This window comes from Balaenoptera borealis (assembly GCF_965194805.1).
Source record: "Balaenoptera borealis genome assembly, chromosome: 6".
Taxonomy (NCBI): domain Eukaryota; kingdom Metazoa; phylum Chordata; class Mammalia; order Artiodactyla; family Balaenopteridae; genus Balaenoptera; species Balaenoptera borealis.
Window position 1 is genome coordinate 5,641,344 of NC_138863.1, and position 24,932 is coordinate 5,666,275.

The following is a 24,932-nucleotide window of genomic DNA, read 5'->3' on the forward strand; positions in this document are numbered from 1 at the left end:
GGGTGACACAAGTGCTTTGGGGAGAAAGAAGACAGACTGGTCAAATGCTGCCTCTTGGAGAGTATGAAATAAATGTAGTCTGGCATATTAAAATACAATTTAATGGTTGGATTGAGTGTCCACTTTCTTGCCTCTTTGTGTGTGCAAATCCTTGAATCTGGAGGTCTTTCTATTCACAGTTGCACATGGTGGCCAAGGAACATGTTGCAATACTGAATAATTCATAGTCTCTCTGTCTCCATATATATATATATATATATATATATATATATATATATATATACTTATATATATATATATATACACACATTACTCTCTGTAAGGATTAATATCATACACATACACACACACACACGTGTAAGTACAACGGGTGTAAAGGATGATTCCGTTTCTTTCTATTCACAACAAGAACAGTGAACGTTGGACTTGCACATGCTTTTGTTTTTATTAAAATATTTAGTAAGATGTAATAAAAATAAATTTGAAGTTTCAGTTCTTCATAGATAATAGTGATTTAAAATTCTTGTAACCATGAGTTTAAACTTTGCCTTTTAATTTTTTTTTTAAATTAATTAATTAATTTATTTATTTTTTGCTGTGTTGGGTCTTCGTTTCTGTGCGAGGGCTTTCTCTAGTTGTGGCAAGCGGGGGCCACTCTTCATTGCGGTGCGCGGGCCTCTCACTATCACGGCCTCTCTTGTTGCGGAGCACAGGCTCCAGACGCGCAGGCTCCGTAGTTGTGGCTCACGGGCCTAGTTGCTCCGCGGCATGTGGGATCCTCCCAGACCAGGGCTCGAACCCGTGTTCCCTGCATTGGCAGGCAGATTCTCAACCACTGCGCCACCAGGGAAGCCCCAACCCTTTTAATTTTTTAATTAAATTTTTATTGGAGTACAGTTGCTTTACAATGTTGTGTTAGTTTCTGCTGTACAGCAAAGTGAATCAGCTATATGTATACCTATATCCCCTCTTTTTTGGATTTCCTTCCCATTTAGGTCACCACAGAGCATTGGGTAGAGTTCCCTGTGCTACACAGTAGGTTCTCATTAGTTATCTATTTTATACATAGTATCAATAGTGTATATATATCAATCCCAATCTCCCAATTCATCCCCCTTTTTCCCCCCTTGGTATCCATACGTTTGTTCTCTACATCTGTGTATCTGTATCATTTTTCTAGATTCCACATATAAGCAGTATTATATGATATTTGTTTTTCTCTGACTTACTTCACTCTGTATGACAGTCTCTAGGTCCATCCACGTCTCTGAAAATGGTACAATTTCGTTCCTTTTATGGTTGAGTAATATATTCCATTGTAGGTATGTACCACATCTTCTTTACCCATTCCTCTGTTGTTGGACATTTAGGTTGCTTCCATGTCCTGATTGTAAATAGTGCTCCAGTGAACATTGGGGTTCATGTATCTTTTTGAATTATGATTTTATCTGGGTATATGCCCAGGAGTGGTATTGCTGAGTCATATGGTAGAAACTTTGTCTTTTAATTTTAATTAAAATCTTGACGATCTTAGAAGAAAAATATTCTTTGAAAACTCACGAAAATAATTTTAGATGTTTTATCTTCATTCAGTTTCTATTTTGAAGAAAATAGTTCAAATTTTGTACATTTGGAATGCAATTAAATTTTATTTTTTAATCCTTTAAATCATTAGTATCAATGGAATGCAACTTATGCAGAAAAAATAATATAGTGATTTTTGAGAAGTGAAAACAAGAAAATAATTTTATTGAATAAATATAACATGTTAATTATGCACACATTTGTTGTATGACTTCCCCAAATATTGCTGGCTTGGTGACAGAACATCCAGACACAATGCAATAATGGTTAAGTTTGGTTTTTGATATTTTGTCAACTTCCAGTCATATAAACACCATGGCTTTATGCAAATTTTTTTGCTTTTGTTGTTTGCTGTGATAGTATATTTGTCAAGTTAAAAGGATACATCATATTTAACTTAACAATGTGTTAATTTGTTTTATAACTTGCGGATATTTACACGTGTGATATGCAGGCCGTCACGTGTACGCTGTGTTTCTGGCCTCGTAAATGTCTGGCAATCCTGGTTGAAACCGTCCCGGTGACCTACCTGTCTGTCTTTGGTGTTGAGTTTCTAAGTCCCCATTTCAGTTTCATGTAATATAAATCTTTCACCAGTATTCTCTTATTTTTATGGCTTTGGATAAATTTTTAAGGGTACAAATCCTTCATCTGTCAGAAATTCATTTTGGTTTAACATGAAAAGTAAGGACTTAATCATATCTCCCAAAACCTTAGCCAATTGTACAAATATGATTTTGATGAAAAAATCTTTCATTTCCTTACTAATTTGCAATATTACCTTTATCATATGTTACCTTTATTTGTAACATGTGTTTTCGTCATTTCTATTTTGTTTAATTGTTTCTGGGCCATCATTGTACTGTTGGTCATCATTGTTTTGCTTTATAATATTCTTTAGAGTATGTCTCACGTCACCATTTTTATTTTTCAAAAATGATATAGATAGTCTTAAGAATTTATTTCCCAGATGAACTTTACAATATCTGGCATGTGAAATACAATTTTCTTCTTTGTTAGAACAAGAACAAAATATTTATGAAATTTTGGGTATGAAAGAGAAAGATCCGATAGCTCTTACAGTATTTAAAAAAAAAAAAAGTTTCCTTTCAGACTTTGGAGACAATGCAAACACATTTTCCACATTTACAAGTACTGTTCTGCTTTGCTTTTTGCACCTACTGGGGCATGCTGGGAATCTGTGTCGGGGGTCAAGCCCTTTGTTCAGCGAGGGACCCCCCCATTGGGTTGGTGAGGCTGGCTTTGTTCAGTGGTGAGAAATCCAGGGAGAAGCGTAGTGGGGAGGCTTGCTGACAGTCCTAGCAGAACAATGAGAGATCTGCACGGAATCCACTTAGAGAGAGGAGCTGTGTTTCTAGGATTCTGTCCTGCTACATCCTGGGCACAAAGGGAAGGGGTCTGGAAAGAACAGGAGGGAGGGAGTGATCTAACCAGAGGTTCAAGATGGGCCTTGACTCTGGGAGGGACTTAGGGCAGGAAGTTAGTCAAGATGGACCGTAAACCAGTGGTTGAAGCTGAGACTGGTCTGTGGGCAGAAGTGGGGGAAGAGGCATTGTGATGTAGGGTGTATAGGAGACACAGGTGCTGGGGGACTGGGGGCATGAAGTTTACCAATTCTGCAGACCTGGGGGATCTTTGAGAGCTGAAATGTCATCCAACAGCCCTTCACTGTACTATAGGATTCTTTTTTGTTCAGTCTTCTCCTTCAGGCATTGGAGATTGCAAAAACATATTTTTGCATATTGATGCATTCCAGTCCTACTGGAAACATACCACTTTCAAGGCAGGCTGCCTAGGAACGCTTTAAAGAGCCTGATCACAGAGTCTCTATTGGGCTTCCTTCCATGAAAACCAAGCAGGAAATTCAGCAACATCCTGTCCAAGCCCCACAGGGACGGTCCTTTCCTGGTGGACCTGCTGTCATAGGGCGCAAAGTGTGTGCAATTTTCTCAGCATCCAGTGATCAAAGATATGAGTGTATGGATTTTAGAAAAGGCTCCTCTCCAAACAAAACTAGCTACATAATTTGCAGGGCCTAGTGCAGAAACAAGGAAGTTCAAAATGCAAGAGCAGAACATTAAACCTGGCGTGGGCTGCCTGAGCTCGGGGCCTGTGAAGTGGCTCCTCCTCCAAAAGGGCCTTGATGGTGTATGACGTCTGAAAACCACACGTTCCAATCACCGAATGTTTCATCTGTGCAAGGAGAATCATAATGGTCCTAGGAGAAAATTTTTGGCTTGAGAGTCTCGAGATAAACAAGGTGAAAAATTTTAGAGAATCATCATTGAAGGAGATGGAAGATTCATGAAGGGAAATTGGGGAGCAGAGAGAAAGGGAAAAAAGTACCAAGCATGCCAGGTACTTGTGGGGTACACACTGTGATAGCCACAGTTCTTGTGAACATCATACAAAGTACAGCGTGAGAAGAAATCATGTTGATGATGGTGACAAATTTAGTAAAACCAATGTGCAAATTATTGAGAGGACCAGAGGCAAAAGGTAACATCTGGCCCAATAATAACATAAACAAAATAAAGGGACCAAGAGAGATGAAGTCTGAAATAATAAAAGATTCATATGTTCAGATAAATAAAATCAGACTTTAAGAAAAAACAGGGATGTAATGATAGCAAGACTAAATGCAAGGGTTAAAAAAAAAGTGAAAAGAAACTATAAAATACTTTAAAATGATTGCATAAGTTTGCTAAGGCTGTCATAACACAGTGTCACATACTGGGGGCTTAAACAACAGAAATGTATTGTCTTTCAGTTCTGGAGGCTGGAAGTCCAAGATCAAGGTGTCAGTAGGACTGGTTTCTTCTAAGGCTCTGAAGAGAATCTGTCCCAGGCCTCTCCCCTGCTTCTGGTGGTTTGCTGGCAACTTTTGGTGTTCTTTGGCTTTCAGAAATGTCATCCTGATCTCAGCCTTCATGTTCACATGGCCTTCTCCCTGCATGCACCTCTGTGTCAAAATTTCCCCTTTTTATAAGGACACCAGTCATTTTAGATTAAGGCCCACCCTACTCCAGCATGACCTCCTCTTAACTAATTACATCTGCAACGACCCCATTTCCAAATACTATCACATTCTGACATACTGGGGTTTAGGACTTCAACATATGAATTTGGGGGAATGGGACATAATTCAACCCATGACAATGATAAACAAGATAAAGATAAAACCAGGACAGTAAAGAGATAATTTAAAAGACAAACAGTAAGAGCGCTAGATTTCATAGTGTAGGCTATACTACAACAGGCAAATATAAGACTTTCAAAATTAGAATATTAAACAGAAATCTTTCATGTGGACGAAACAACAAATGAAAGTCAAACCTTTCTGGAAAACAAAACCAGAACAAAACAAACAGACAAATAAAATAATGGGCACCTCTAACTCCCTAAAGCAGCTCCTTTTGGCTGAGACCTCTGCAGGTGTCCCCAGGGCAGAGAGCCCAGAGGTAGTGGCTGACCCGAAACAAAATAGAGAATATCTTCATGTCAGAGTCCAAGTCCACCATGTGACCACCACCATTCTGCGTGGGGAAATTCTTGCTGTACCTACTACTTTCTTTTTTCCAGTTTGGCTACTCTGTGTGTGTGTGTGTGTGTGTGTGTGTGTGTGTGTTTTCACAGCCCAAAGCATAGAGAAAGTAGTCAGAATTTTGAAAGAGACAGTGTGTCTATTGGGAAGAGAATCTACAAGCTCTGGTAGAATAGCAGGGAGAAGAGAAGGTCAGGAGTAATGGTGGCCAGGTTGCAGAGGAAGCATTTCGAGGGGCTTATTTGGAGAAGAATGACATCTGAGGAAGCTCTAGTTGGTTCTGGAGCAAGAGGAATAATGACAGAGAAAAGGCAAGGACATTCAAGAAAGTCGGCTTCTCCGTGTTGTCTGTTTCCCTTAGGCATTTTGGAGACGCTGAAGTAAAGATCTGAATTCCTTTCACCTCTTTGCATCCTTGGATGTGACTCCATGGACCAAGCAAAGTGTTGCTTTCACACTGATGGCAATTTGCTGGGTATTATGTATTGAGCACATACTAAGCGTAGGGGAGGGACACAGCAGAGAGTGTCATGAGTGTGGCCCGCTCTCTGGGGAGGTCTTATCCAGAGAACAGGTTAAGCTGCCTGCGCATCACGGAGAAAAGCTGAGTCTGCATTCAGCTTTTCCTTGTGTTACCTAGAAGTGACAGACTTTCTTGTCTTCATTGTCCCTCATTTTTCATATGGAGACAATGAACTATATTATAATGTTATTATAATATCACTCATTGAAATATTTAATAAATAATAGCTCTCTGCAAGTTTTTTGTCAATGCTGCAGATGGTCAAGCTGAAATGTTAGGTGGCGTTATCTGTAGAGGCTAAAAAGAAGAAAGGCACAGATTATTTACAGCAGCTCTGCACTGGAGTGTTGAGACCCCCTCATCCACCCCGAGTTTGCCTGGTATGAATGTCAACTCACCCTTTCCTGCGGGGCCTTCTCCTGTGATCCCTCTCGTGGGTTCCACCTGACTTGTTTCAATCAGGGAAACTCCAGACATTTCGTCTGGGTTAATGATTATTCGTCTCATGATCTCAAACTTTCAAACATTAGTGTTGAAGCACCCAATGTGGTACAAGGACATATATGGTGCAGAATATAAGATGGATGTTCCCTGGGTCCCCAGGGCCTCTGATGGCTCGAGACCCAGACCTGGTGGTAACTTGAAAAGAAAACAGTGGTTCGTACTTGTCTTCAATCTCAACAGCTGCCCCTCCTTCCAGCAGTCTTGATTCCAGGCTCTCGCTAGGTCCTTTCAGGAGGAGAAATAAGAAATGCTCCAGCAAGCAGAATGAGTCAGCACAGAAAGGGGAAGAAATTCATTATTACACAAACAGACTAGAATTTATTTGAATGAATAATAAGGAAAATATATCCATTTTTGTCCTATAAGAATATTTGAAATTCAAGATAACTGATGTTTATGCATATTTACAGCATCTATTATTATAGGTCTTAGTTGCCCATTCCATTAGGAAAGATGTGTGTTTTCTAACAAGAGATGAGCTCAAAGTGATTTATAATGGAGCTGGGTGCATGCCTCCCCTCCCATCCCACACCCCCTGCCCAGATTGGGGAGTGACTGTGCCAGCCTCTGATCTTTCTTGCCTCGCCCATCTGCCCACGGGAAGCTGGACTTGTGCTTGACCACGCTTGTACAGGTGGCCAGGGAACGTCCAAGGGCAATTATAATTTGGCCACAGATAATCCACCAAGTGGAGAAAATATCCATAAATGATGTCAGTCAGGGGAGGACTGAGAGCATATCTGTTTAGCAATAAAGATTATTCTTTTCAATTCATCTATTTTGACCTTAAAAAACAAACTTGTTTCTGCTATGAGGGTGCCCACATTTTTCTTTAATGGCTTCTTGTGACAGCCGCTGAAAGAACTTTTATTTTATTTGAGTATACTTGTCCTGGTTGGCAATATATGAAAAATAAGGTAATTTTTTCCTTCAGTGAATTCATTCAATTTTCTGCAATACCCAGATGTTTCCAACTTGAAGGTGATTTCCAAAGATACCTGATGATTTCCATCTTATTGCACACTGGAGATAAGAAGAGGATATTCACAGAATATATTTAACATAAATTTCCTCAGCAAATAACTTTATAGGCTTTTTGCACTTCTGCTTCTATGGGTCACAGACTTGCAATTCAAGAACGCCACCCCTGGGACTTCCCTGGTGGCGCAGTGGTTAAGAATCCGCCTGCCAATGCAGGGGACACGGGTTCGAGCCCTGGTCTGCGAAGAGCCCACATGCCGCAGAGCAACTAAGCCTGTGCGCCACAACTACTGAGCCTGTGCTCTAGAGCCCATGAGCCACAACTACTGAGCCTGCGTGCCACAACTACTGAAGCCTGCGTGCCTAGAGCCTGTGCTCCGCAAACAAGAGAAGTCACCGCAATGAGAAGCCTGTGCACCGCAACGAAGGGTAGCCCCCGCTCGCCGCAACTAGAGAAAGCCTGCGTGCAGCAACAAAGACCCAATGCAGCCATAAAAAAAATAAAATAAAATAAATTTATATATATAAAAAAAGAACTCCACCCCCTCAGCTAAAATCCTGTACGTATTATTATTATTACAAGGCCCAGTGTGGGTAGCACCGATTTCTGTATAATTTTTATTGCTTTTTAAAAACAACTTCCCTAGGTAATTAGTCTCTTTGGAATATACTGATTGTATGCCTGTCTTTCCAAGTGGAATACGGAGGCAGTGTCACAGGATGATAGTGATGTTTCTTACAGGAAGTTGGCAACCCACCCATCTTCCACCAAGTGGTGACATTCTATCCTTGAAAGTGACTGGTCCCTGGCTGACAGTGGACAAAGACACGGAACTCTGTGATGACGCCCTCGATGCTCTGTTCTCCCCATGTTCATGCTGGGATGCCCAGGGAGACTTCTCTATTCCCCCCAACGTCTGTGCCGGCACCACCAGGTGTGGACCGCTTCGCAACCCCTGGATCATGTCACTTAGCCCAGTTCATTCTCAGGAACAGTCCCCTGGGTGTTGCTGGGAGATAGTAATCAAAAGGCCCTTCATCGGTCATCACCACCTCTTTTCTGAGCCACCTCTGGGCCCATCACTTCTCCTCTGCTTCTCTGTCTCGCTGTTGAGGCCACCTGAGAAAACTACACATGTTCTTGCTGTAAGGCCACGCAGGGAACATCCAAGCTGGGATGCTCTTCACTGTCACATCTGTAAGACTGTCAAGGGCTTTCAGAGTCACAGGGAGAAGAAACAATTTGAAAACTTTGACAGAAGATCACCTCCTTGACCCAAGAATTCCTTAAGAACTTCTTTAAGAGGTTCTAAAAGAATTAGAAATGTTTCTAAGCGAAAGAAATACTGTTTGCAGTATGGGGGTTAAAGTCACGGGCCCTGGAGAGTCAGATGGGCCAAGGTCAAGGCCTGGCATCACCACTTTCCAGCCGAGGGACCTCCAGCAGGTCACGCCTCCACGCCAAGCATGCTTTTCATCTTAGAAACAAAGAGAGTGACAGTAGACACATCGCTTATTGGCTGATGTGAGGGTGAAATGAGATGGTACCTCAGACACACAGCAAGCACTTGTTCTTGTTTTGACTTTGAGGAAATAAAAGCATGTTCTTTATTCCCCTGGTGAGATGCAGTCATCAGACCTTCGCCTCCCCTTCATCCATGGTCTAGTGGGGGTGGACCGAGGGCAGGTTCACTATACACACCCAGCAAGAGCCCCTCCTCCTCCAAACAAGAAGGTCACCGGCTCCTTATCAGATGGAACCTGTTGGCAGCTGGTCCCTTCAGGGCTCAGGGAACAAAGCTGCCTTCTGGTTAATTTGTCCACCACTAAGATGCTTTTACCCGCTGAATTATGTTCCCCCCAAATTCAACCCCCAGGATCTCAGAATGTGACTGTATTTAGAGATAAGGCCTTTAACCAGGTGATTAAGTTAAAACAAGCCCGTCAGGATGGACCCTAATCTGATGTGACTGGTGACCTCATAAGAAGAGGAGATTAGGACACAAAGAGAAGCCAGGTATGTGTGTGCGAAGAGGTCAGACCACATGAGGGTGTGGCGAGAAGGCGCCACCTGCAAACCAACGAGAGGGTCTCACCAGAAACCAGCCCTGCCCACACCTTGAGCTTGAACGTCCAGCCTCCAGGACTGTGAGGAAATAGACGCCTGCTGTTTAAGCCACCTGGTCTCTGGTATTTTGTCACAGTGGCCTGAGCTCCCTAAGACAGGTGCCATCACACCTGACAGAAGCTCCTCCTGGTGACTGATGGTGGCTCCCCCCCACCTGTGGATGAACCAGCCTCTCCAGGAGGACCTGATGCAAACTCAGCCCATCTGGCTTCCTCCAATTACCTCTTCTTCCTCCTCCTTTGTCTCAGTTCAGAACCCCCTCCAGCCACCTTGGCCCAGAACCTCAGTGGTTCTCCACTCCAGCTGGTTGGTGGGATCATCCACGGGGCTCCTGGCAGAAATAGCAATGGCCTTGCATCATTGTTTAAGAAGCAAGACACTCCCTGGCGGTTGCCATGGGCACCCGGCTGTGACCCCGTCCTATCCTGACTTCCTCTTCCCTCTTCCCGTCAGTAACCAGGCTTCTCACCTGAACTTGGCTTCCATCCCTCCTCTCCAAGCTCTCAGCCTCTGGTCTAGATCAGGTCACTGCAATGACTTCCAGACGTACCTGCTTGTCTCTGGTTCCTGTGTCTCCGAGCTGTCCTCCAGAGGGTCCTGCTAGCATCCACCCGGTCGTGTCCCGACTCTGTCCTCCTTTCAATGATATTTGCTGGCTCCCTCGCAAGTTAGGATTAGTCGTACACCCTTGACAGTCAAGCTTGGACTCTACCATTTATTTCCACCCTTGCTGCGGGCCTCTCCCTGCCGTGGACCACTTTCTGTTGTCACACTGAACTGTTCTGACATCTTGACCCTGGGGAGCCTCCAGGCCTCCCACGTGGGCTTTCAGGGCTGCTCTGCTTGGGCTGGACTAGCCTCTTCCTTGTAAGGTCTCCCCCCGAGGAGCCTTCCTCACCTCCCCCACCAGACATTTGCATCTCCTCATATTGTCATGTATGTCATGTACAAATACATACATACATATATACAAAACACACATACATATACACGTATATAAGCATATACATGCACGTATATATACTATATATAGTCTACATTTATGTGTGCAAGTTATAAGTGCCATACAGGTGAAAATGTTTTGTTCACCTTTATTTAGTCTTTGGTGTGATGAATTGGGAGATTGGAATTGACATGTATACACTGTTGTGTATAAAATGGATGAGTAATAAGGACCTGCTGTATAAAAAAATAAAAGAAAAAAAGAAAAAAAAAAAGAAAGAGATCAGATTTGTTGTTATCAGAAGTGGGAGGTGGAAAGAGGGGGAACTGGATGAAGGTGGTCAAAGGGTACAAACTTACAGCTGTAAGATAAATAAGTACTAGGGATGCAGTGTGCCACATGATAAATAGAATGAACACTGCTGTACGTTATATATGAAAGCTGTTAAGTGAGTAAATCCTAAGAGCTCTCATCACAAGGAAAAACTTTGTTTCCTTCATTTATAAGAGATAATGGATATTGGATCTATATCTATAAGAGATAATGGATATTATCTATAAGAGATAATGGATATTCTATAAGAGATAATGGATATTCACTAAACTTATTGTGATAGTTGTTTCATGATATATGTAAGTCATATCATTACGTGGTACACCTGAAACTTATGCAGTGCTGTATGTCAATAATATCTCAATAAAACTGGAAGGAAAAAAAATTTATCTACGTAGAATATATAAACAAATATAATAAACTAGTTTTCAAACAAAATGTATAAAAATATAAAATAAGTATTTAAAATACATATGCAAGATATAGAAATGTAGAAATAGGCTATACATAAATAGGCTATACATAAATATATCAACATATAAATATATTGACATATAGACAAATATTTATAAGTACGTTATTTTCCAAGTGAAAACCTGAATTTGTCCCCAGTCAGGAGGGAAAGGATTTGAAATGTTATCTCTGTATTAAACCAGATTTTCAAATCTACATGTGTCTATTTCTGAATTCTCTATTTTGTTCTATTAATACATGTCCTTTCTTATGCCAATATCACACTATTTTAATTATAGCTTTGTAATGTGTTTTGATCCTTGATAGGATAATTTCCTTTTCATTTTTCTTTTTAAAATGTCATTGCTATTTTTGCATATTTTCTTTTCCATATGAATTTGAAAATCAAGTTCCAATAAATCCTACAGGAATTTCAGTTGGAATGACATTGAATTTACAGATTACTTAGAGTGAAAACTGACGTCATTATGATAACAAAAATTCCCATCCAGGAATATTCTGTTTCTCTATTTGAGTCCTTAGGTTTTTCAGTTAGGTGTTATAGATTTTTTTTTATATAGGTACAACACATTTCTTGGAAGGTTTAATTTAATGTGTTTGTTGCTTCTTGTTGTAAATGGGATACTTAAAAAAAAAACTTTTACAGTGGAAAGTTTCAAAAGAACATACAACTTGAGACAAAGAACGCTTATGTACCCAAACCCAAACTTCAACAATGATTAACTCATGACTTAGTCTCACTTCCTCTCTACCCCACCCCATCCCCTCCTCCCTGCACAGTTACTTTGAAGCAAATCCTGGATTTCACATCATTTCCATCATTGACTCTTTCATGTTAATTTATTATTAGTTTTAGCAACATGTAGTTAATTTACTTTGCTTTTTTAGGTGGAGACTCTTTTCAATTTCTCTCTCTAGTCCCCAACAGGAAACAGAACACAAGGTAGGTCATTAATACTCGGATGGTTCAAAAAATAAATTTGTTCCTAACTCATGGTCATGATTACATCTCTCACTTGCTGTGTGACCCTAGGAGGTCATCTAAACCCTAGTGTCACGTGACACCAATGGGCAGTTCTTCCCAGCACACAGCAGCCTTAAACTCACTCTCAGGTTTAGTAGAGCGATGCTGTCCTCCTCTGCTGTTTCACATTCCACAGACAACGAGCTCCTTGGCCATCAGGAAAAACATCCAGTGGTTTGGACCAGCCTCTCCTTACCTCCTCCGAGCCCCCAGGTCTCCGTCCTCAGATGTGTGCACCTTGGGTTTATTTTCCAAGTGCAGCAGCAGCAGCAGCAAAAGTGGGGCAAAGTTCACCTGAGCACAAACCTGAGCACAGCCTGGCTAGTCATTTATGTAGCGTTTCTACTGCTCAGAACCTGAATCCATTATTCAGCCTTAAAACAGGAATACAATATGCAAATGCAGCATGCAGAAGTGCACACACAGCACACATCATACTTCAGTTTTGGCAACTGCTAGGCCCACTGGAGTTTGAGAGAGAGAGAGAGAGAGAGAGAGAGAGAGAGAGAGAGAGAGAGAGAGAGGAGAGAGAGAAAGATGCTTCATTTCCTCTGCCTGCAAATCAATAGAAAGAGATGCAAGCCTTAGTCATGGCCCGGGCATTTCCTGATACAAGGGCACCGGCCAATTGTTTGTCTTTAGACCTGACCTTCAGAGATGCCCTCATCAGCATCCAGCAGCACGGGAACACAAGACCTGCCTCCCCCAAAGCCTTGGGTCACGTCACCCCCATGGTTCCCCCCTGAAAGAGATAAACTGTGTCCTTTATGGTCAGTTTCAAATGCAAGGATATGCCCTTCTCAATCCTATTCTACTGTAAAATAATCTATTTTGGATGTCATCATATATTAATATAAACCCCCTTTGAAATTTTGTGTTTGACATTTTGGGTTATCACGTTCTGCTATGTATTGGGTAAAGTAGACACATTTTCTTGACTCTGATGTCCACGTTGATCAGGTAATTTGCTGAGGAGTGCTGTACACTCGCCTCACCCCCCCCCCCCACCATGATCTTCAGATTCATCCATAATACATTCCCGAGGGTTCTTCGTTTGAGAAGCTGACCCTTTTCACAGCTCCCAAGGCATCCTCGATGCTGGCGTCCCTTCTGGTTCTTCTCTGGCTCAGTGGGGCTTTCTTTGGTTCTCTCATCCGAAATGGAAACCAGTTTGGTCATCTGCCTGGTCAAGGAAGATTTACTGTCATTTAAAAAGTAGCTGTGGACTTCCCTGGTGGCGCAGTGGTTAAGAATCCGCCTGCCAATGCAGGGGACACGGGTTCAAGCCCTGGTCTGGGAAGATCTCACATGCCGTGGAGCAACTAAGCCCGCGTGCCACAACTACTGAGCCCACGTGCCTAGAACCTGTGCTCCACAACAAGAGAAGCCACCACAATGAGAAGCCTGTGCACCACATGGAAGAGTAGCCCCCGCTCGCCGCAACTAGAGAGAAAGCCCGTGTGCAGCAACGAAGACCCAACGCAGCCAAAAAAAAAAAGTAGCTGTTGTTTAATGAAGAGAGGGCTGAATTTCAAATCTTAAAATATGGTTTCAGGGCCTGCGTGCACAACTTATTACTGGGGCCATCCTGGGAGGGTCATTTTATATCCTGGGGCTTCGGTGGTTACATCTGTGAAATGGGATAGCAGTTATCTCTGAGTGTTGTGTAGAATCAGAATGATGGGTGTGAAAGCATTTGGCAAGTGTGTTGTTTGTGCTAACATCACTGGTACTGTATTCAACTGACAGGCACCGGAACACAGAACCAGTTGTTAAAGTGTTGAAGTCCTTCTGTCCTACTTTGCAAACCGCTGCCCTCCCAAGCCCCCTCCCCACCCCGGGGGAACTCCTCACTGCTCTTACTGCCTCAATCCCATTTACCCCTTTCTCCCCATCCCACCATCTAGCGACAAGAGGGTGAATGCTTGGCACTCTTCATGAGACTCACAATTTTCTGCATTTGGCTCCAAGCAGCACACATTTATTTTCAGCATTGACTAGAGCTTAACACAGTGCTAAAATCTAGAAAATGCAGAAATTAAAATCAGCCGCTTTAGGCAAATTCTCTCTCCCTGTCTCTGAATGTATGAATTACTACTTCTACCTTCTGGGTAAGATGAACTGAATATAATGGCCCTAATCTTGTTTGTTCCAGTAGAATATTTCATACAGTAGAGGAAGGCTAAATTATATGTTTGGAAATTCCCTGAAGCTGCACTTCAAGAAACGTATAATTAAGCCCCAGCACTATCAAAAAGTAGAAAATATTTTCCTTCCAACTTTCCTGTGGTGTAAAAGCTATTCAGGGTTTTGACTTTGATGACAGCAGTGTAGATAACACATCAGAACTCTAAGAACCACTGTTAAATAGTAAACGAAGGTCAACGAATATTTTTATACTGCTTAGATGTTTTTATTAGTTTCCTAGGGCTGCCGTAACAAATTACCCAAAACTCCCTGGCTTAAAAACAACCTAAATTTATTCTTTTACAATTCTGGAGGTCAGAGATCCAAAATCAAGATGTCAGCAGGACCAGGGGCTTCCCTGGTGGCGCAGTGGTTAAGAATCCGCCTGCCAATGCAGGGGAAACGGGTTTGAGCCCTGGTCCGGGAAGATCCTACATGCCGCGGAGCAACTAAGCCCGTGCGCCACAGCTACTGAGCCTGTGCGCCACAACTACTGAGCCTGCGCTCTAGAGCCTGTGAGCCACAACTAGTGAAGCCCAAGTGCCTAGAGCCCGTGCTCTGCAACAAGAGAAGCCACTGCAATGAGAAGCCTGCACACTGCAACGAAGAGCAGCCCCTGCTCTCTGCAACTAGAGAAAGCCCGTGTGCAGCAACGAAGACCCAACACAGCCAAAAATAAATAAATAAAATAAATAAATTTAAACACACACACACACACACACAAAGAATTCTTAAAAAAGAAAAAACAGATGTCAGCAGGACTGTGTTCCGTCTGGGGCTCCAGGTGTTCCTTGGCTTATGCCAGCATCACTCCAATCTCTGCCTGTGTCTTCACATGGTCACCTTTCTCTTCTATTGAAATGGCACCTATCTTTGGATTTAAGGGTCATCCTAAATCTAGGATGACCTCTCTTTTAGATCCTTAACTTGATTACATCTGCAAAGACCCTATTTCCCAATAAGGTCACATTCACAGGTACTGGGCATTAGGACTTGGACATAATTTAATTGACTATAGATATATATATTGAAAAATCCCAGGAAAAGTATCTAAGGGATTGATAACGGCTATTTATCTCTTTGGAGAGAGTGATAGAAAGTGGAGAGAAGGCAACAGGAGAGGAAGGGAGAATTTTGCCTCTAAATCATTTTCAAATCACTTAAATTTTTCAGCCCGGTAAATAGGTTACTTATTAAATCCCAAATAACCAAAGTTAATTTAAAATTGATAAAACAGAAGTAATATCAGTTATGATGTCAACTTAGATTGCCAACACAATTAAAGCCTAAAGACAAAACACAAAACACCGTTAAGATGGACTTGAGGATATGGGGAGGGGGAAGGGTAAGCTGTGACAAGTTAGAGAGTGGCATGGACATATATACACTACCAAACGTAAAATAGGTAGCTAGTGGGAAGCAGCCGCATAGCACAGGGAGATCAGCTCGGTGGTTTGTGACCACCTAGAAGGGTGGGAAGGAGGGAGATGCAAGAGGGAAGAGATATGGGGACATATGTATATGTATAACTGATTCACTTTGTTATAAAGCAGAAACTAACACACCATTGTAAAGCAATTATACTCCAATAAAGATGTTAAAAAAAAAAAGATTTTTAGGAAAAGGAAGTGGGAGGTTTTAAAAGTTGATATTCGTTTTTACATATCACAAGCTACACAAATGTCAGCCCCAAAATGTAGAAAAATAAAATTGTAGTGGTCTGATTCTTGTTATGACTCCATGATCATTCATTCAGCATGCATGTGTGTTCGGACCTGCCCATTCATTCACTCAAGATTTACTGAGCAGTTGCTATGTGCCGGCTATCACCCTCCTCACTGGGATACAAAATGAACAGAATGAGCAATAGTCATTGAAGGGAATTAATCATCTCATTTAATCCTTAGAATGAACTGAAAGGGGTCATTTACTAAAAACCTCATCTGACAGATAAGGAAGCAGGTGGATTGAGGTTTCTTGCTCAAGGTCAAATAGCTAGAAAGTGGTAGACTTTTCTGAGCCAAGAGCTGTTTGACCTCAGAAACACATCCTCTTAATCACCATACTTCACTGCATGAGAGGTCAGACCACAATTATAAAGTTAGTTTTTGAGTGTGGAATTATATTGATGGAAATTTATTGGATTTTTGGAGAAATTTATTAATTCTTTATCAAAGCTTAAAATATATTTTTAAAAACTAAACATTACTAAATGGAAAATAGAAGAAACTCTTAATCCTACAGTCCAGAGATAAATAGCTTGTAACTTTCTGGCCTTGTTCTATTCATATAAACAAGTAAATAAATATATATTCATACTTTCAGAACATAATTGGTAATGTTAAGTACACATATTTATTCTGCTTTTTCAGTTGTATTATGGTGATCTTGACATGTACTCTGCTAAATATTCTTTTAAAAACATACTTTTTACTGCCTGAAAAAAACCATCATCCAAATGATAAAATCTTTTTAGCCAAACCTGCATTGTTGGACATTTAGGTTGTTTGTAATGTTTTGCTTTTATAACTCAGGAAGAATACCCTGACGCATGTTTATTTATTTATGTCAGTTAGATAATCTGAGAACTACTGTCATAGTTTCATCTCCATTTGCCTAAGAAGAGAACTTGATATTTGAATAGGTAGCATCTCACCTAATGTGCTGGGGACATTGACATACTCATTCCTGGGGTTCATTTATCTAAACTCTGGCTGTCTTTCCCTGTCTTGTTAAAAAATTATAGTACCAAGAGCAACCACTTACTGCTTTAAATTAAAAAAAAATTTTATTTTATATTGGAGTATAGTTGATTTACAATGTTGTGTTTGTATCAGGTGTAGAGCAAGCAACCATTTGCCTTAACTGTTTATCAGACTCTTAGCTGCAAGGAACATAGAATTAGTCAAAATATGCTGAGTAATGAGAGATATGTTACAAGGATAAGTGTGGTAAAAACCAAAATTTCAGCCACACATCCAGACCTCATTAGAAATGCAGAAATGGTAGTAGAGCTCGGACCACACAGAGATGGAAACAGAAGGTCATCACAAGCTAAGGAAAATACCTTGGTCCCAGAAGTTTATGAACAGTCTTTATGGTGCTTCAGATATTTTCTTGTTCAGATTCTTCTCTTGGTACTTAGTGATGATGCTTCCCTCATTGTTACATCTCTGTTTAAACTCCCAAGAGTGAGAACCTGATTGGCCAAGCTAATTACTCTGATTCTTGTTACCACGGGGCAGGGCCAGCTTTGTGGACATATGACCTGCACTCAGGGGTTCCCGATGCTTGGTTTAATGCTTTGCTACCTAAAATTAGCAATTTTATGTTTGAACTTGTATTTTGAGGTGAAACCCAATGGGACGGTGGAGCACATATGTGAGCAGAGGAGACACACACAATATGTGTCCCCATTCACACATTGCATTTGTGACACCCTATGAGCACAGAATTCCCATGGCACCATGATGCATGGTGGTCATCTTGCAGCGTCTATGACTGAGCAAGGGGAGGGACCCCCAGATGACCCCCAGAGGCCATACTTTCTGTTAGATCTAGAACTTGTGTTACCTAACACAAGTTCATGTGCCCAATGCACAGTGAGGCCAAACACACCAAAACATCTGAGTTTGGAGCAGAGAAAGGTTTGTTGCAGTGCCATGCAAGGAGACAGCTGGCTTGTGCCCCCAAAACTCCGAACTCCCCAAAGCGGTTCAGCAAAGCATTTTTAAAGGCTAGGTGAGGGAGGGGTGTGGTTGGTCTTTGCAAATTTCTTGGTGTCAGCATCCTTTGTTTTTGCAACTGTCCAGGTAGGTCAGGTCACGACTTTCCTGTAAACCTCCAGCAAGACAAATGTTCATCTCTGTTCTGCAACTTTTTATCTCTATATGAATGGAAAAGTGTTACATCCTTAAAGGTCAGAGCCTTGAGAATGAGCTATCCTGTATATTTCAGGCTCTAGGCAACATTCTTAACTGGAAGCAAAAGCAATTGACTACAAAGGTTAAAGTAAAAGAAACAGATCCCATACAGAGTCAGATTTGTTTTTCCTTATTATATTTGCTTCAGATCCAAGAAGAAGTCGATGTGAGAAGCACAAATGACCGGGGAATCCTATGCATACCCTTTCTAACTTATGTTACTTCCCTGTCTTAGTCAACCTATGCTGGAATTGATGCCATCGAAGGAAAGGACACGAGAAGGGAACCTTTTATTTTTACCTTCAGTCCTTCCATACTCATCAGTAAACCAAAAGCAGAGAGCATTAGTAGAATATAGAGTATCAAGAAGTGAAATAGAAACCGTTGAGTTAATGTTTTGCAATTTTCAGTGTTCTGGTAAGAAGGAAATACGTATGCATGTACAAGGTACAAAATACAAATTGTGTAATTTTGGCTATTCAGCATCTGAGTTAAATGCTCTTATATTTGCATTTCAATAGGAACTGCACAATATAAAGAGAAATGGTAAAATTCATGGTAAAAATTTTAAATTTTATTTTTTCTTTACTTAACATGACATTAAAGAGCAAATTAGGGGCTTCCCTGGTGGCGCAGTGGTTGAGAATCTGTCTGCCAATGCAGGGGACACGGGTTCGAGCCCTGGTCTGGGAAGATCCCACATGCCGCGGAGCAAATGGGCCCGTGACCCACAACTACTGAGCCTGCGCGTCTGGAGCCTGTGCTCCACAACAAGAGAGGCCACAATAGTGAGAGGCCCACGCACTGCAATGAAGAGTGGCCCCCGCTTGCCGCAACTAGAGAAAGCCCTCGCACAGAAACGAAGACCCAATACAGCCAAAAATAATAAATAAATAAATAAATAAATAAATTTAAATACTGTTAACCAAACTCTTAAAAAAAAAAAAAGAGCAAATTAAAAACACCATGATAAATCGAGGGAGAGACTGTGGAAGAAAGGGAAAAGCTTTATGTTTTATTATGTTTAATGGCACTTTCCACCTCCTTTTTAAAAATATATATATTTTTATATAAGCTTTATTGAGATGTAATTCACATACATACGATTTACCTATTTAAAGTGTACATTTCAATGGTTTTAGTATACATATTTAGTATATTTCAGTGTATTGTGGTACAACTATCACCATAATCTATTTTAGAATATTTCCATCACCCCCAAGAGAAATCATATCCATTATCAGTCACTCTCCATACCTCCCCAGCCCTCCCAGCCCTAGGTGACCACCATTATATTTGGACCCTGGATTTGCCTAATTTAGACATTTCATGTGAGTGGAATATTGCAATATGCGGTCCTTGTGACTGGTTTGTTTCACTTAACATAATTTTTCAAGGTTCATCCATGTTGTGGTATGCATTAGTGCTTTACTTCTTTTCATGGCCAAATAATATTCCGTTGGAGGCATATGCCAGGTTTTATTTATCTACTCATCATTTCATGGATACTTAAGTTCTTTCACTTCTTGGCTATTATGAATAATGCTGCTACAAACATGTGTGTACAAGTTTTTGTGTGGATATATGTTTCCATTTCTCTTGGATATATATCTAGAAGTGAATTAATCTTTTGAGGAACTGTCATACTGTTTTCCAAAGCAGCTGCACTATTTCGCCTTTCTATCAGCAACGTAGTATATGAGGGTTCCAACGTCTATACATCCTTTCCAAGAGTTACTGTTGTCCATCTTTTCAGTTATAGCCATCTTGGTATTCCCATGGCACCATGATGCATGGTGGTCATCTTGCAGCATCTATGACTGAGCAAGGGGAGGGAGCCCCAGATGACCCCCAGATGGTTTCTCATTGTGGTTTTTTTTCTTTTCATCTTTATTGGAGTATAATTGCTTTACAATGTTGTAGTAGTTTCTGCTGTACAACAAAGGGAATCACCTATATGTATACATCCACTTGCTTTTTGAACAAGAGAATCCGTTTTGCAGTGGGCCCCCCAAATTGGCAGTGCCCCCTGCAGGGAGCCGCATCACAGGGTCTCATCAGACTGTGGGCCAAGGGTCACCCGACAGAACTATGGCGGCTTCTGGGCAGTTTTTCTTACAGGGAAAGGCAATTTTTTAATGCTGTAATTTTTTTTTTAACATTTTAAATAAATTAATTTATTTATTTGTGTCTGCGCTGGGTCTTCCTTGCTGCGCACGGCGAGTGGGGGCTGCTCTTCGTTGCGGTGCGCGGGCTTCTCATTGCGGTGACTTCTCTTGTTGCGGAGCACGGGCTCTAGGTGCGCGGGCTTCAGTAGTTGTGGCATGCGGGCTCAGTAGCTGTGGCTCGCGGGCTCTAGAGCGCAGGCTCAGTAGTTGTGGCACACGGGCTTAGTTGCTCTGTGGCATGTGGGATCTTCCTGGACCAGGGCTCGAACCTGTGTCCCCTGCATTGGCAGGTGGATTCTTAACCACTGAGCCACCAGGGAAGTCCTAATGCTGCAATATTTTGGCAGTCGCCCTTACCTCTCCTCATCCGTGGCGTACTTGTTGCATTGCTATGTTTTAAAACAATATCACGCCAAGGTTGGGGCATGATGTTTCCTCAGCCTGTAAAACTTAAGAGTGTCATTTTTTAATTGCCTCTGAGAAACTGTTAAATGGGTGTTCCCTCCCTTTTTATTGGTCTAAACTACATCTTTTATGTACTAGGCTTCACATTAATTAGAAAGTAACCAATTATTTTGAGTAAAGGCAAAAACAGTGAAATGGTTTGAAGGTATTGAAGCATTTCAGGTGATGCTCAGTACATTTAATTACGCCAACAACAGAATTTCCACGTAGTCTCTCTGAAGAAAACTGGATCTTAATGAAATTTTAGGACTTCAAGTCTTTTTTGTTTTTTCATTTTTGTCTTATTTGTTATTTAGATGTGCAGATCTGTGACATCACTCCTCTTTCATAAGCAGGAGGCTCTAACTTGAGTACCTCCTGAGCACAAATCACTAAAGATGCATAAACCTCTTTCTGGCTGCTTTCCTCATGTTGCTGCACAGAAGTGCCCCCCTGTCTGGTACTCATGACTATGCACAGCAGGGTGCACTAGCCCAGGCACCCACCTCCACCTACCCGTCCACCCTCACGCTCCCTCCTAACCTCCCCCCAACCAGAACTGCAATCAGGGACTATTGGTCCAATCCCAAATGTAGTAACAGAGCAGCAAGCCCCACGTTTGCAGGCAATGTGGAATTCCCATGGGGTTCCCCGGGAACTTCAGGAAGACTCACCAACCCAGAGGCTATAGCGCTCTCAATAACCCCTGTTCTTTCAGGGGAAAAGCGCAAATCTAGACTCAGGTTTTCTCCACCAGTTTCCGCAGAGAGTAAATATTAGCAGCTCTGCGAGGCCAGGGTGACTGGGTATCCAAGCACCAGTTCATGATGTCATAATTGCTCACCCGGGACCAGGGCAGGGATCTGATTTCCTACGGTCAAGTGCAGTGCACCTGGGAAATACATAATAGCTCTACTAAGACGCACGTTACATCAGCTATGATTCATAGCTATGACCTGGCTCTAGGCTGGAATCTGATAACACAAACCAAATATTTCAACTGCTAGAAGATGCTTAATTGGAAAAAATAAAACAAATTTTTGCTTTTCCTTCTGATTTAGTCTTAACTATATATGTATATATTCCAAAAAATCCACATGACTTTTAGACAACTAAAAAAAAAAAAAAGACCTCAAGGGAATAGGATCTAAAAGGTATTTATCATGCTGAACTTGGATGCACTTTAGGGTCATGAGCAAGCTGTGCCAAGCAGCATATGAAATTGGTGAGATAAGCTTCGATGCCTATTAGCTGTGTGACCTTAGGCAAATGACTCAAACTCTCTGAGCTGAAGTTTTCTTTATCTGTGAAATAAAGATTAGCAATGCCAATCTTAAAGGATTGTTGCGAGGATTAAATTAAATAATAAATGCCTCTTGCTCCATGCCTTGTACACAATACAGGCTCAGCACAAGACGGTCATTTTCTCCTTTCCATCCGTGGAAAATACTATGTGGGTCACAGACTGAGTTTCTCACTGCCATGCCTGGCCACCTCTCTCACTGTGCAGCAGCCAGGCTTGGTTGGGATTGGCTTCTCCAGGGCTCTAGGGGCGTGTCTTGATTGACCTGAGCCAATCAGAGTTACCTGTTCCTCCTCCTGCCATGTGATTGGTTTTGACAACTGCTGGCCGAAATTTATCAGCAGGTGTCAGTCACCTGGCCACGGACTGGCCCAATCAGCGCAAAGCTCAGCCATGTATTTTTCTCCCTCTGGATGTGAGCAGAGCAGCTGAAGCCCTGGCTGCTGTGGAAGGCTTCTTGTGAATTTGAGAGAAGCCTGCTGTGGGACAAAGCCAAAGACAGAAAAGGGTGGAACAGAGTCTCTAAGTAACAGGCAGGAGCCCAGTCTGAACAAAACCTGCCCTGGACTTTTGAGTTACATGTCCGTTCTGCCCCCGCTTTAATGCACCAACGTCCTCTCCGAACTTCCACAAGAAGAGATAGTCATTGACTCTCTCCTTGGGGTTTTGATCCAGAACAACCACTAGGCAAGGATGCAGCTGTACCGTAGAGCACCCGTTCCAGCATTTCCACCAACTGATTCTTTTCTAATGGATTTTAAGACCAAATCCTCCACCTTAGCTGCATGAGTGAAACTTTCACTATTAGACACAAGTCAGTTGTATACAGTCGCTTCTATTTTTCCGTGGTGGTTGAACCACCTGCAGAATGCTGCACTTCTGAAATCCCTCCAATTCCAATGGGAATTAGCACAGTTCCTAAGCATGCCATTCAACCCAGTAATCTGACATCTAGATAATTTCCTTGAGACATAGCCTTAAAGAAGAAAAACAGCTTGGGCTGCTGTTATTGCAGCATTATTTATTTATATGTTTTAATTAAGATTAGAAAAGCATTGCATTTACTTGTAAAGACTCTGATAGTAGAAAAGGATATAAAGTGAAATATATTAGCACATTCCTACCACACGACCCCCAGCTCTGTTCTCACATCTCAGAGGTAATCACTGTTAGCATTATTATTCTGAAATTTTTTATTTACATAAATGAATAGATTGGAGACATTTCTGTAAAAACCCTAGTGTGTGTTTTGGAAAGATTTAAGGGAATACTGAAATAATAAGGGGGTCCGTGATATCATACTGCAAGTGAGAACCAACCAACCAAGCAATGAATTTTGAAGCAAACTAAATGCCATCAGTATGGGACTGGGCAAGTGAATTTGGTATTATCTGATGGAATGCTATACATCCATTACAATACTATACATGTATACAATGCTATACATTCATAAAAAAGAATGAAGACCTCCAGGTACTGAAATATAAAGGTGTTTAAGGTATGCCATTCAGTGAAAAAAAGCAAGTTACAAAATAGTATGTATAGTATTATCTCTTTATGGTACAATAGTATAGTTTGTATACTATACTATTGCTTAACTTTTTATCCTACAAGCTTGCCATAATCACATATTAGTTCCAAGAGTTCTTTGGTCAGTTCTTTCAGATTTTCTACATAGATGATCAAGACATCAACAAACAAGCACAGTTTTATGTCTTCCTTCCTAATCTGTATACCTTTTATTTCCTTTTCTTGCCTTACTGCATTAGCAAGAACTTCCAGTATGGTGTTGAAAAGGAGTAATGAGAGGGCATATCCTTGCTTCAATCTTAGCGGGCAAGCTTCTAGTTTCTCACCATTAATTGTGATATTAGCTGTAGGTTTTTGGTAGACAGTTTTTGTCAAGTTGAGAAGGTTCCCCTCTATTCCTAGTTTACTGACCGTTCCAATCATGAATGGGTGTTAGATTTTGTCAAATGCTTTTTCTGCATCTGTTGACATAATCATGTGATTTTTCTTTAGTCTGTTGATGCAGTGGATTATAGTATTGTACTATTTAATTTGCATTCATAAATCAAGATATTTTTGGAAAAGTCACAATTATTATTTATTATTATTATTATTCATGCTTTGGGAGCATGAACCTCAGGATTTGTGCTCTAGTATTAGTTGCTGGGTGTCAGAAGGAACATGGGAAGAGGCCCTCTGGTAATGAGGTGATGCTCTGTGTTGCTACAGCAACTGGTTCAGTAGTCTCTACACAATGCCGAGTACCTGATCTAGCTAACTAAATCCCTGTGAATGCTTTTAAATTTCATTGAGCCCAGAGAATCTGGAAGGGTTGAAAACAATATGTGTCAGAATCTATGTTGATTCCCAATAGTAAACAATCAGGGATTACCATTTACAAGAACTAATAAAGACAAGAAAAAATAGCTTTATAAAGGAATATTATAGAGGAAATCACTAGTCAATGCAACAAGCTACTTCCAAAAAAGCCAGAGCAAATGTTTTCCAATGAAATAGAGTCTGTTGGGAATTGGAGAAAATATGACACAGTTTCTACTGTGTATCCCTTGAAACATTCAGGAAGATATTGCACCTGTGAAAGGTGAACAGACAGCCGTAGAGAAAGACCAGTGAGATCAGGAAAGATGAAAAACAAAGTAGCAAAATTTAAAATATCCTAAATGGAAGCATTGAGAAACAGGTTCAATGTTTGTTGAAACAGAAAATCTGATTGGTTAAGGAGAGGATACACTGAGAAGTTCTCCTGTACCTAAAAATGAAAGTCAAGGATATGAAACAGATGAGGAAGTGAAAATGATGAGAGGAAAAAAAGGGACAA

General features: G+C 41.3%; 1 long non-coding RNA gene across 1 annotated transcript; it reads right to left on the reverse strand.

The window, feature by feature from the left end:
- Positions 1–579: 579 nt before the first annotated feature.
- On the reverse strand, positions 580–11,069 carry LOC309630405. Its single transcript, XR_014245646.1, has 2 exons — positions 6,071–11,069; positions 580–5,969 (listed from the first exon to the last, which is right to left on the reverse strand). It is a non-coding gene; the product is annotated as an uncharacterized lncRNA (long non-coding RNA).
- Positions 11,070–24,932: the final 13,863 nt, after the last annotated feature.